At 37.6% G+C, this 14,672-nt stretch overlaps 1 protein-coding gene across 1 annotated transcript in view; it reads left to right on the forward strand.

Moving 5' to 3' along the window:
• FAF1 (Fas associated factor 1) overlaps positions 1-14,672 on the forward strand; it is a gene marked incomplete at its 5' end in the record, with an annotated part of 331,295 nt that overhangs the window by 37,352 nt on the left and 279,271 nt on the right. The gene's annotated exons all lie outside the window — the stretch shown is intronic.

The following is a 14,672-nucleotide window of genomic DNA, read 5'->3' on the forward strand; positions in this document are numbered from 1 at the left end:
ACACATGGTTCTGTATGGAGTACATGGAGTACAGAAGACAGATCGATGCTTGTTGTGGAGGGACCCAGGAGAGGAGATAAGAGTAGGGAGAGTCAGGAAAGACAACACAAGAGATGGACATTTGAATCTTGGAGAAAGACAAGAAAACTGCTGAGATAGGTAATACCAGGTGCAAAGACACTGTGGATCGAAAGAGAGTAATTTAGGAAACCATAGGTTCTTTTAAGTGCTACTGGATTATGTATGTACATGAGGAATGATAATAAATACAAAGCTTTTCCTCCTGGTCTTGGATTATATTAGTCCTGTGAATACTGTGGCAAAGACAATACTGTACTAAATTTCTCCAAATCCCTTCTTATGTTAATCCTTCCTGGACAAACAGAAAAGTAAATTTTCTAGCATATTGAAGTTAATTGAGGATTACTCTCTCTCCTTCCTTCTCTCCTAAGCTCTGGCACATGATAGAGGCTTGTGCTTATGTGGTGGAGCTACTATATTAGAGCAGCCTGAACCATTGAGTTACCACATGCAATATAGCTGTCCTGGAGAGTTGGCTAGCCTTTCAGATGGTTTTCTTTGAGTAAGAAATAAACCTTTTTTACTTGTCAAACCACTGAAATTTGGGTATTTGTTACTGTTATATAGCTTATGCTATCCTGACTTACATAATTTTTACAAAACTTCCTTTATATATACCCTGAAATTAAAAATAAAAATGGAGAGGAAGCTAGTGGCTAGTTTTACATTTTAGCTTGAAAATATATTTCAAATGCAAATAAATATTTCAGACTTCCCCCTTGTTTATAATTATACAAGCCATATTGATTTATTATGTAAAGTGCAGAAAAATACAGAGCAGTTATATCATTGTTAATAATTTAGCTTAAATATAATCGCCCTCCCAAAGATTCTTTTATAGATTTTTAATGTTTCTTTTTCTAAGTCATGAAATATTTTGATGATTTTTTCATTACCCCATCATATCCCATCATGGAATGTAGTATTTAAAACCAGCCTCCAATTAGCATACATTTTGTATTCAGTTGTTTACAATATCAACAAGAAAAAAAGATTAAAAAATCCATAATTATTTTCTCATACCAGATACCTAAGGATAGAGTTTCTGGTTTAAAGGGATCCCCTCCCTGACCCTTTCTAATGCTTTTGTTTCTTATATAAATTAACTTCCAGAAAGATTGCATCTGTTTGCAGTCCTACCAACAGTATAGAAAGCCTTTTCATTGTCTTCCTAACAACACTACATATGTATATGTATCTATAGTTATATATAATTTTTACAAACATATATGGTTTATATATAGTTTATGCATATATTATTATGTATATAGTTATAGATATAAACTATGTATATTTAGTTTATATTTGCCAATCTAAGAAGCATATTATTTTAATTTTTATTTCTTGGGTTGAGATTGTTTTCCTCTATATATTATATTGGTCATTGTAGTTGTTTGATCATTTGTAAATATTGGTCATTTGTATTCTTTTGTGAACCATGGACTTGTATCTTTTGTTAGTTTTTTCAGTTTCTTAAAAAAATTTAGTGAATTTACAAAAACTGTTAAAGGTATGAATGTAAAAAAGCTATAATGTATGTGCATCTATTTTATTTTTTCCTATTTCATTTGTCTTTTATTTTTCATGTTCTTAGCATGCATTTTTATGTAGTCATATCTGTCAATTTCTTAATTTTTCCTTTGTTAGAATGCTTAGATACGAATCCTTTACTATAAGATCAGTTAAAGATGCACATATTGTGTATTTCTGTACTGTTATGTTTTCATATTTTTTCACGTTTAACTCTTTATTGTTTAAATAGTGATTTAACTTTTTCTCAGCTAGTCAGTTGTGCATTTCAGTTAATCAGGAACCTTTTTAAAAATTTTTTTTTATTTTATAGAACCCCTGTTTTCTTTACTGACTTGAAATACCACCTTTAACAAACGTTGATTTTTTTTTTTTCCTGTGTACTATGATTTCTTTAGGGGTATTCTTTTTTTCTTTAATTTCTAAAATCTATTTTTGAACTCCTTTATTTTTTGACCCATCTTTAAAATGATTTTCCTAATGTAATTTTATTATATTTACTTAAAATTAACAGAACAAGTGTATATTGTCATTACACTTTTACAAAAGTGTTTTGATCATTTTCAACTTGGGTTTCAAAATTATGTTGTTTAGATTACAAAAAGGATTCTGCTGATATTACTAGTGGAATTTCTTTATTTTTATAAATTCACTTGGGAGTAATTGACATCATTCTAATAGTCTTTCCATTCAGGAATGAATAGTGTCCTGTTTTTTTTTCAAGTTTCCTTTTTGTGTTTCTCAGTAATGTTTTTAAATTTGTTTATTTTTTATTTCAAAATGAGATGAGAAGACATTGGAATTGGTAAACAAGACTTGGATCCCTGGAGGAAGCCACAATATACAATAGCTAATATGTTTGATAAACTAGTAACAAATTTTATTCAGATTGTAAAATGTAGGTTGGTAAAACTTGAAAAAGTTTTATAAAAAAGACATATCAGTTGCTGAGGTGGTCAGTCTGTATTGATCTGGTGGTCAATTTGAATTGACCTAATGACTATCATAGAAAATTTATAAAAATAACTTTTTTTTTTCTTCACTGTCTCTGTGTCTTAAGTGGTACCATGGGGTTCAAAAGGAGAGGGTTAGGCAGATTGTGTTAAATCTAGAGCTCTGTGATGTGGATGCAGTTATCTGTCACCGGCCCACCTGAAACTAAAAGGGACATAGCAAGACACCAAGGTTTGGGTGGTATCTGCATGCTAGGTTCTAATTACCAAACCATTATTACTTTTGTAACTTCACAATTACTTTCAAACTACTAATGATGTCTTTTGATTTAGAATTAGATTTTCTTTTCTTATTATACTTAGTTGCAAAAGCTCATGAGGTTAAAACAACTGAAATTCTGGCTCTTGGTTTCTCAATAATTGGCAGCGTAGTAGCAGGATATAATATCAGCTGCCCAGATTTAGAAGAAACAAGTGAACTAGGAAAAAAGAGAAGAATGTGTGGGTAGTGTCTTGGTTTCCTGATGCTTCTTCTCAGTAGTACAGAATGCTCTGAAAGAGAAATGGACTTTTGGGAAAGGGTGTTTACCTTTGACTGCTTTTAATCCTGAGTGGCAGTCTCAGTTTCCTACTTACTTTGGTGCACATGCCTGTTTTCCCTTGAGGAATTTGTTGAGATAACACTGAAAGCAAAACTGTGAGATCTCAAACAAGAAGTTGAAGGATAATGCTTTTTTGTATATTTTACTCCACCACACAACAGATCCTTCTGCTGCCCCAGACCAGTGTTCTTAAACATTTCCCCAATGTTTTCTAGTAGTTTCATAGTTTTAGGTCTTACATTTCGGTTGATTTTTGTAGATGGTGAGAGATGGGGGCTAGTTTAATTTTTCTGCATGTGGATATTCAGTTTTTCCCAGCACCATTTTTTGAAGAGAGTGTCTTTTCCCCAGTGTATGTTCTTGGTGCCTTTGTTGAAATGTATAGCTTTATTTCTGAATTTTTGATTTTGTTCCGTTGGTCTATGTATCTGTTTTTATGTGGGTACTGTGCTCTTTTGGTTACTATAACTTTGTAGTACCTATTTTTTTGGGGGGGGTCTCATTCTGTCACCCAGGCTGAACTGCCGTGGCATTATCAGGGCTTATTGCAGCCTTGACCTTGTGGGCTTAGGCGATCCTTCTGCCTCCGCTTCCCAAAAAGCTGGGACTACAGGCACAGATCACCACACCTGGCTAATATTTGGAATTTTTTTTGTGTTTTTTTCCTTTATTTACTTGTTTATTTATTATTATTTTTTATTATGAAGATGTGGGGTACAATTCAGGGTTAGGTATACAAACATTGATTATGGAGGTACCCTTATTGATGAGGTATGCCCCTCCCTCAACTAGCAGTTTCACTCAACTGCCAATCCTGCCCCCCTCCCCTGACAGTTTCCCATTACTGCCAAATGCTTTCTTATAGCATTATAATTGTTCAAGCTCCTCTTATGAGTGAGAACATATGTTACTGTTCTTTGTTTCTGTGATAGATCACTGAGTATGACCGATTCCAAATTCATTCAAGTTGCTGCAAAGTCCATATATTTGTCCTTCTTTATGGCTGCATAATATTCCATTGTGTATACGTACCAAATTTTCTTTATCCAGTCCAGTTTCAATGGGCAACATGGTTGGTTCCATGTTTTTGCTATTGTGAATAGAGCTGCAACAAACATACGTGTGCAGGTATCTTTTTTGTAGAATGATTTAAGTTCCTCTGGGTATATTCCCAATAGGGGAATTGTTGGGCCATATGGAAGGTCAATTTCTAGTTCTTTCAGAAATCGCTACACTGTCTTCCAAAGAGGTTGCACTAGTTTGCATTCCCACCAGCAGTGTAGAAGCCTTTCTTTTTCTCACATCCCCACCAGCATCTGTTGTTGTTTGTTTTATTAATGATGGCCGTTCTTACTGGGGTTAGGTGGTATCTGTGGTTTTGATTTGTATTTCTCTGATGAGAGTGAGGCTGGGCACTTTTTCATGTGTCTCTTGGCTGCCCATATGTCTTCTTCTGAGAAGTGTCTAGTCATGTTTTTTGTCCACTTTTTAAAGGGGCTGTTTTTTTTTTTTCCTTTTGGTGCGTTTGAGTTCCTTGTGGATCCTAGATGTTAGGCCTTTGTCAGATATACAGTTGGCAAATACTTTTTCCCATTCTGCGGGCATTCTCTTGATGGTTTCCTTTGCTTTGCAGAAGCTTGTTAGTTTGATGAGGTCCCACTTGTCTATCTTATTTCTTAAGGTATTGGCATTTAGGGTTCTGAATAGGAATTTGTTGCCAGTTCCAATTTTCATAAGGATGTCTCCTGCATTTTCTAAGATTCTTATAATTTGATGTTTTATGTTTAGATCTTTGATCCATTTAGAGCTAATTTTTGTATATGGTGACAGTTAGGGGTCCTGTTTCAATCTTCTGCATGTGGTCAGCCAGTTTTCTGAGCACCATTTACTGAACAGATTCTCTTCTCTCCAGTGGTTGTTGTTGAGGCTTTGTCAAAGACGAGTTGGTTGAGGAATTGAGGCTTTGCTTCCAGAATCTCTATCCTGTTCCATTGGTCTATGTGCCTGTTCTTGTAGCAATACCAGGCTGTTTTGATTACTGTAGCCTTATACAAAAGTTTGAAGTCTGGAAGTGTGATACCTCCTACTTTGTTTTTTTTGCTATGGATTGTTTTTGTCTATTCATGGTTGTTTATGTTTCCACATGAATTTCTGTAGTCATTGCCAGGTGTGGGAAGAATGATGTTGGTAACTTAATGGGTTTGCACTGAATCTGTAGATTGCCTTTGGTAGGATGGACATTTTAACAATATTGATTCTTCCTATCCATGAGCATGGAATATTTTTCCATTTGTTTGTGTCTTCTTGGATTTCTTTAAGCAGTGTTTTGTAATTCTCATTGTAAAGGTCTTTCACTTCTCTGGTTAGGAAGATGCTGAAATATTTCTTTTTTTTTTGTGGCTGTTGTGAATAGAATTGTGCTTTTTATTTGGATCTCTACCTGCTTGTTGTTGGTGTATAGGAATGCAACTGTCTTTTGCACATTTATTTTGAGACTTTGCCAAAGTCATTTATCAGTGCAAGCAGGTTTTTGACATATTCTCTTGAATTTTCAAGGTATAGGATCATACCATCAGCAAAGAGGGATAATTTGACTTTCTCTTTTCCTATTTGTATACCTCTGATTTCCTTCTCTTGTCTAATTGCCTGAGCTAGGATTTGCAACATAATATTGAACAAGAGGGGTGAGAGTGGGCAGCCTTGTTTCTGTCTATTTAGCAATATGTTAGCTGTGGGTTTATCATAGATGGCAGTTACTATTTTGAGGTATGTTCCTTCTATACTTAGGTGTTTCAGGGTTTTTATCAAGAAGGGATGCTGGATTTTATCCAAAGCTTTTTCTGCATCTAATGAGATAATCATGTGGTTCATTTTTACATCTGTTGATGTATTTAATGACATTTATGGTCTTGCGAATGTTGAACCAGCCCTGCATCCTGGGGATGAAGCCTACTTGGTCATGATGGATGATTTTTGAGATGTGCTTTTGGATCCGATTTTCTAGAATCTTGTTGAGGATTTTTGCATCTATGTTCATAAGGGATATTGGCCTGTAGTTCTCTTTTTTCGTTGTATCTTTACCCGGTATGTGTATCAGTGTGATGTTAGCATCATAAAATGATTTGGGGAGAATTCCATCTTTCTCAATTGCCTGGAGTACTTTCAGTAGGATTGGTATCAGCTCCTCCTTGTATGTTTTGTAGAATTCTGCTGAAAAACCATCTGGTCCAGGGCTGTTTTTGGTAGGTAGTTTTCGTATGACAGAGTCAGTTTCTTGTGTTGTTATTGATCTATTTAGTGTCTCAATGTCTTCTTCTTTCATTGTGGGGGGGTTGTGTGATGTCAGAAAGTTCTCCATTTCATTTAGGTTATCAAGTTTGTTTCCATATAGGTTTACATAGGAATCTCTGATAATCGTTTGTATTTCTTCAGGGTCAGATGTGATTTGATCTTTTGTATTTCTGATTGTGTTTATTGGACTTTTTCTCTCTTTTTCTTGGTCATTCTGGCTAGAGGCCCATCAGTCTTGTTAATTCTTTCAAAGAATTAGCTTTTTGTTTTGTTGATGTTTTCTATGATATTTTTGTCTTCTACGTCCTGTATTTGGGCTCTTATTTTTGTGACTTGGATTCTTCTGCTAATGTTGGGGTTTTGGTGGTCTTCTCTTTCCAGCTCCCTTAGGTGATTTGCTACGCTCTCAACTTCCGATCTTTCTATTTTCTTGATGTGTGCTCATAGAGATATAAATTCCCTTCTGAGAACTGTTTTCAGGGCATCCCAGAGGTTTTGGTAAGATATTTCTTCATTTTCATTTGTTTCCAGGAATCTTTCAATTTCTGCTTTGATTTCAGTGTTGACCCAGTAGTTGTTCAGCATCATGCTATTTAGTGTCCATGTCTTTGTGGGCTTTGGGGAAATATTGGTGTTGATATTTATTTTTATTTCACTGTGGTCTGAGAATGTGCATGATAAGATTTCAACCTTATGGAATTTGTTTTCAACCTTAGGGAATTTGTTTATGTTTGATTTATGGCCAGTGGTGATGAGTAGAGTATATATTCTGTGGTTGTTGGGTGGAATAATCTGTAGGAATCTATTAAGTCCATTTGGTTGAGAGTCAAGTTTAGGTTGTGGATCTCCGTGTTGATTTTTTTTTTTTTTGAGTTGGAGTCTCACTCTGTCGCCCAGAGTAGAGTGCAGTGGCTGCTCCCGGCCACCGCAGCCTCGACCTGCTGGGCTCCCACGATCCTTCCACCTCGGCCTTCCAGGTAGCTGAAACTACAGGCAAGCGCTACCACGCCCGGCTAATTTTTTTGTTTTATTGTAGAGATGAGGTCTCGCCAAATTGCCCAGGCGGGTCTTGAACCCGCAGGCTCATGAAATCCACTCACCTCAGCCTCCCAAGGCATGGGATTACAGGCTGAGCCACTGAGCCCGGCTTCCGTGTTGATTTTTTGCCTCGATGGTCTATCTAGGGCTGTCAGTGGGGTATTCAAGTCCCCTGCTATAATAGTGTTAGAGTCAATATCTTTTTTTAGTTTACTTAGTAGTTGCTTTATAAATGCTGGTGCTCCTGTGATGGGTCATATATGTTTGAGATGAATATTTCTTGTTGATGGATTGACCGTTTTATCATTATGTAGTGTCATTTTGCATCTTTTTAAATGTTTGATAGTTTAAAGGTTGTTTTGTCTGATATTAAGATTGCAACTTCTGCCTTCTTTTGTGACCCATTTGCCTGGAAACTCGTTTTCCAACCTTTAACTTTGAGTCTGTGTGCGTCCCTTGAAGTGAGATGAAGTCTCTTGGATGCAGCAAATAATTGGGTCATGGTTTCTTATCCCAGTCCTCCATTCTGTGTCTTTTCAGTGGTGCATTTAGTCCATTCACATTCAGGCTGATTATTGAAATGTGATTGTTTATCCCTGTCATGAGGTTTTTATAAAGTTTTTCCTTTGTTTGCTTGTTTTCTCTTGGCTTTGGGATTAATGTATATGTGTGTTTTCAAGTTTCTTGTTGCGCTATATTCTCTGATGATTCTCTACTCTGCTGTTCTCTTGGAAAGTGTGTGGTCAATCTTTTTCTTCTTTCTTCTGTGCTTAATACCTTTTAAAGTATCTCCTGTAGAGCTGGTCTGGAAGCTGCATAATCTCTTAGGGATTGGATGTCTGGGAAGGATTTTAATTCTCCATCGCTGATGAAGCTGAGCTTAGCTGGGTAGGAAATTTTTGGTTTAAATTGTTTATCTTTGAGGACTTTGAATATAGGACTCCAGTCCCTTCTTGCTTGTAGTATTTCTGCTGATAGGTCTTTTGCTATTCTGATTGGTTTTCCCTGGTAGGCATTCTGACCTTTCTCTCTTGCTGCCTTTAGTATTTTTTCTTTTGTGCCTATTGTGTAGGCAAATTACTATGTGTCTAGGGGTTGGTCTAGTCATTTGATGTCTTGTGGGGGTTCTCTGTATCCCTTGTGCTTGGCTGGTGACATCTGAGATGGGGAAAGTTTTCTTAGATTACTTCCTGGAATACTTGCTCCAAGTTCTTCTCCATTTCCCTTTCTTTTTCCAGGATATCAGTCAGGTGTAGGTTTGGCCTCTTGATATAATCGCACATCTCTTGTAGGCTTTGTTCTTTCTTTCTGTGTCTTCTTTCTATGTTTTTTACAGATCGGGCTAATTCCATTTTCTGGTCTTCAAGTTCTGAGATTCTTTCTTCAGCTAGTTTAGTTCTGCTTTCCACGCTTGTCATCTTGTTATTTCCTGGATGAAATTTTTTATTACCAAAATCTCTGTTACAAGTTCTTTCAGTGTTGCAGCTTGTCTTTCTTGAGTCCTATTCACCCTTTCCATCCATTCCCTAATCCCTGTCGTATTCTGGGGACAGTCTTTGGTGACTTCCATTGTTTGGGCACCAAGGTCTGATTTTTCAGGAGTTTTGTCTTTGGTACACTTGAAATTGCCTGAGGTCTTCCTTTGGGTTTTCCTCATTTGTGACAGATCTCTTGTTTTTCTCTTTAGTTCTGTTATTCAGTGTCAGTGGGATAGGCTTTCCCTTCTGATGTTTGCTCAGACCTCTATTCTTCCCTGATCTGGGCTCTGGATTTGTCCTATTATGAAATAGGATGGTAGATGGGAAACTTTGCTGTCTGTCGTAGTTTTCGAAATTCAAACAAAGTGGGGCATGGAGCGCTAGGAATCAGATACTACTTGCAAATTAAAATGTTCACTTATTGTGGTGTGTGTTCCCTGAGACCCACTCCCCACTACCACTCTATATGGCGATGCAAAGCAGAAACCAATGCAAAAGCAACTGAACACATACACACTCCAAAACAAACTGGAATAACAACAAAGCTAAACAAAACAATCAGCAGCAAAAAGACCCCCAAGAAAACTAAACACACACACACATGCCTAGCACAAAGTGAACAGAGAAGAAAAACAGAAAGACTGAAGTGGGGAATAAAAACGGGGATTCAGGTCGACCCTCACACATCTATTGACATATCCTTTAAACTATAAACAATAAATATAAAAAAGACCCAGAAGAACAAAAGAACAAAAACCAACAACCACAACAAAATTGAAAGATGAACACTCAGTCATTCACATACACACAAACAGAAAATGTCAAGTAAAAGAAGAAAGAAACAGAAAAAGAAAAGAAAAATAAAAAAAATTTTTTTTGTGGGAGGATGCAGATCACACCCACACACATTTATACACAAAGGAAAAATATTTTTAAAATAGATGAACTAACAAGCTAACAAAGAATTTTTTAAAATTAAAAAATAATTGAAAATTTAAAAGACGAAAACAAAAACCAACAAACAAAAGAGCCTCTTGTGGCCTCTTGTGGCAGGCTCTGTAATCATTCCTCTAATCAGGTCTCTTCTCCAGAGCCCTCTTTCACTATTTCCTCAGGAAACGAAACAGGGAAAGAGGAGGGACAGTGGACGTGGGTGGCGCTGCAGGCCTCCCCTTCCACTCTCGTATGGTCAGGGAGATCTGTGGTGGGGAGGACGGGAATGTCTCTTCCCCAGGTGTGTACTCTCACTGGCGTGCCACAGCCAGGCCTGTCCTGGAATGGAGCTCTCCTGTTGCGACTGATGTCCAGGTTCTGCCTGGGTTTGTCCCTCTCAGTCGTGGCCCAGCTGTGTGGGTCTGACGTTCAGAGGATTGTTGGGAAGTAGGGGGTTTGTGTCAGCCCCGGACTCACCACTGATCTCTTTGGAGTTCTTCCTCCTCCTTTTCTGGCCACACCCTTTGTCCCACAGCTGGATCAGGGTAGGGGGTAGGGTGCCTGGAACTCAGCCCTCATCAAGGCCCTCTGAAGTTTGTGCTCTCAGTATATTCCCTTTGGGCCATGATCAAGCCCTGAGTAGTTGAGTTGATCTGCCAGTCACAGAAATCAGATCTGTTGGTCCGTGGTGAGCAAGTCGGAGCACTTTCCTGCCCTACCTTCAATATGGTGGTGGGTTGCTTCTCTTGTCCTTTTCCATGGGAACATGCCTCTGACCTCCATCTGCAGCCCTTTCCATTGCCCTGCAAGGTGCCGAAGTGATGCGGCAAAGCCCAGAGCAATCTCTCTCCTGCTTTAGTGGTGAGGCAGCACCTGGGGCAATAGTGTCTCCCCACAGCTTTTCAAAGGAAAACTTCTGTCTGTTTTAAAAAAACAATGGTGCTCCGCTTCTGTGAACAGGGAAGAGCCAGGGATGAAGTAGAGAAGCTATAGCACCTGCTGTTGCACCGGGGGTGTGGCCACCCACTCATGACCCCACTTAGACAGTCTCTTCCAGCGTTTTCTTGCCAGGGAGGGTTTGTTGATTAAAAAAAAAAAAAAGGGAAAGAAAATGGCGCTCATCTTCTGTGTCCTGGGAGTCGCTAGAGTCCAAGCCCAGACGCTGTGGCACCAGCCAGCTGTACCAGGAGAGCCCTGGCTGCTAGCTTCCTAGCCCTCAACTCAGTCACTCACATGCCCACTCGCTCACCAGCACATACACAATATTTTCCATACACTCACTCACTCACATGGGGACTCGCATAGTCTGACCGGCTCGGCTGCCATCTTCCTCGTCTCCAAGTATCATATTTGGATTTTATGTAGAGATGAGGTCTTGCTATGCCATTTATGAACTCAAGCAATCCTTTCACCTTGGCCTCCCAAAGTGTTGGAATTATGGGCACAACCACCATACCTTGTGCTTTGTAATATATATATGTAATTTTACTTTAAAGATGTGGAGTACAATTCAGGGTTAGGTACATAAGTGGTTATCATACAGGCCAAGTTTGGGCCACCCATTGTTCCTCACTTTGCCTGGTATGGGATCAGGTACCCTTATTAATGTTGTATGCCCTCCCTCCCTCCCTTGTCTGGCAGTGATCTACTGCTAATTTCTTTCATGTAGTATTATAATAAATGTTCAGGGTCCACTTATGAGTGAGAATATGTGGTACTCAGTTCATTGTTTCTGTGATAGATCATTGAGTATGACATACTTTAAATCCATCCAAGTTGTTGTGAAGTCCATAATTTTGTCTTTTTTAATGGTATAATATTCCTTCATGCATATGTACCACATTTTTTTATTCAGTTCACTTTTGAAGGACAGCACAGTTGGTTCCATGTTTTTGCTATTGTGAATAGTGCTGCAATAAACATGTATGTGCAGGTATCTTTTTTGTAGAATGATTTCAGTTCCTATGGGTATATTCCCAGAAGGTGAATTCCTGGGTAGTAGGGAAGGACAATTTTTAGATCTCTTAATTGTCACACTATTTCCATAGAGGCATTAAGTGGTTTTGATTTGCATTTCATTGATGATTAGTGAGGCAGAGCATTTTTTCATATATCTGTTGACTACTCCTATGTCTTCTTTTGTGATGTTGCCTATTCATATTTTTGCCCACTTTTTAATAGGGCTGCTTGTTTTTTTTCCTTTTGGCTCATTTGAGTTCTTTGTGGATCCTGGATGTTAGGTCTTTGTCAGATATACAGTGGCAGATATGTTTTCCCATTCTGTAGGCTGTCTCTCTGTTCTCTTGATGGTTTCTTTTGTTTTGCAGAAGTTTTTTTTCATTTTGATGAGATCCCACTTGTCTATCTTATCTCTTATGGCATGTACTTCTGGGATTTTGATCAGGAATTGGTTGCCAGTTCCAATTTCCGTAAGGGTGTCTCCTGCATTTTCTAAGATTCTTATAGTTTGAGGTTTTACATTTAGCTCTTTGATTCATTTAGAGTTGATTTTTGTGTATGGTGATAGGTGGGAGTCTTGTTTCTTTCTTCTATATGTGATCAGCCAGTCTTCTGAACACTGTATACTGAATAGGTTCTCCTCTCCCCATGGTAGTTGGTGGAGGCTTTGTTGAAGATTAGTTGGTTGAGAAATTGAGGTTGTGCTTCCAGAATCTCTATCCTGTTCCATTGGTCTATATGCCTGTTCTTATACCAGTACTAGGCTGTTTTGATTGTTGTAGCCTTATAATAAGGTTTAAAGTCCAGAAGTGTGATACCTCACACTTTGTTTCTTTTGCTAAGGATTGGTTTAGCTATTAGTGGTCTTTTATGTTTTCATAGGAATTTTTGTATTGGCATTTCCAGGTCTGAGAAGAATGTTGTTAGTAATTTAATGGGTATTGTGTTGAATCTTGAAATTACCTTTGGTAGGATGGACATCTGTCAATACTGATTCTTCCAATTCATGAACATGGAATATATTTCCATTTGTTTATGTATTCTTTGATTTCTTTGAGCAATGTTTTATAGGTTTTATTGTAAAGGCCTTTCAGTTCTCTGGTTAGGAAGATGCCATGATATTTCTTTTTTTGTGTGTGTGGCTATTGTGAATGAGATGGTGTTTTTTATTTGATTCTCTGCCTGTTTTGTTGTTGGTGTATAAGAATGTGACTGTCTTTTGCACATTTCTTTTGTGCCCTGAGACTTTTCCAAAGGTTTTTATCAATGCAAGGAGGTTTTTGACAGATTCTCTTGGGTTTTCTTTTTTCTTTCTTTTTTTTTTTTAGATTAGAAAATATAGTTTATTTAGAAAGTAAATTAGCGAGAGCAAAGAGAGGAGAGTCACCTCCCAAAGGTAGGGGAGGGGACCAAAGCTTAGGAAAACATGGCCTGGCTATAGATCAAAAATCCCATGACCAGATGATAGCTTAGCAAGGTAATAGCCTCTTGGGTTTTCAAGGTATATATCATCAACAAAGACAGATAACTTAACTTCCTTTTTACTATTGGGCTACCCCGATTTCTTTCTTTTGTCTGATTGCTTTGACTAGGACTTCCAACATTGTTTTGAACAGGAGGTGTGAGAGTGTTTAGCCTTGTCTTGATCCATTTTTCGGGGGAAATGCTTCCAATTTCTGTATAGCAATATGTTGGCTGTGGGTTTTTTATAGATGGCTCTTACTCTTTTGAGGTATGTTCCCTCTATGCCTAGGTGTTCAAGGGTTTTTATAAAGAAAGGATGCACGATTTTGTCAAAAGCCTTTTCTGTGTCTAATGATATAATTGCATGGCTTTTGCTTTTGTATCTGTTGTTATATTGAATTGCATTTATGGTCTTGCAGATGTTGAACCAGCCCTGCATCCTGTAGATGAAGCCTACTTGGTCATGGTGGTTTATTTTTGATATATGTTGTTGGATCTGGTTTACTAGAATCTTGTTGAGAATTTTTGCATCTATGTTCATCAGGGATATTAGCCTATAGTTCTATGTTTTTTTTTTGTTGGATCTTTATCCGGTTTGGGTATCAGTGTGTTAGCTTCATAAAATGATTTGGGGAGAGTTCTGTCTTTCTTGATTGCTTGGAATACTTTCAATAGGATTGGTATCAGCTCCTTCTTGTATGTTTTGTGATAGTCTTTTGGAAAGTCATTTGTTCTGTAGGTAGTTTTCTTATGATGGTGTCAATTTCCTGGGTTGTTATTGGTCTATTTAGGGTCTCAATTTCTTCTTGTTTCAACCTTGGGAGATTGTGTGATGTCAGAAAGTCCTTCATTTCATTTAGATTATCGATTTTGTTTCTATATGGTATGCATAGTAATGTCTTTTAATTGTTTGTGTTTCTTCAGGGTCAGTTGTGACTTGATTTTTTGTGTTTCTGACTGTGTATATTTGGGCTTTTTTTTGGTCATTCTGGCTAGGAGTTCTTCAATCTTGTTTATCCTTTCTAAGACCCAACTTTTTGTTTTGATGACATATTTTATCTTCTATGTCCCATATTTGGGCTTTAATTTGATGATCTGGATTTTTCTGCTGAAGTTAGGGTTTTGGTGGTCTTGCCTTTGCAGCTCCCTTAGGTGCTTTGTTAGGCTGTTAACTCATGATCTTTCTATTTTCTTGATGTGTGTGCGTAGGGTTGTAAATTCCCCTCTTAGTATTGCTTTCATGACATTCCAGAAATTTGATAGGATATATCTTAGTTTTCATTTGTTTCCAAGATTCTTTTAATTTCTGTTTTCTTTTCCTTGTTGACCCAGGAGTTGTTTAG

This window comes from Carlito syrichta, unplaced genomic scaffold (assembly GCF_000164805.1).
Source record: "Carlito syrichta isolate Samal-C Ts95f unplaced genomic scaffold, Tarsius_syrichta-2.0.1 Scaffold86251, whole genome shotgun sequence".
NCBI classification, from domain to species: Eukaryota; Metazoa; Chordata; class Mammalia; order Primates; family Tarsiidae; genus Carlito; species Carlito syrichta.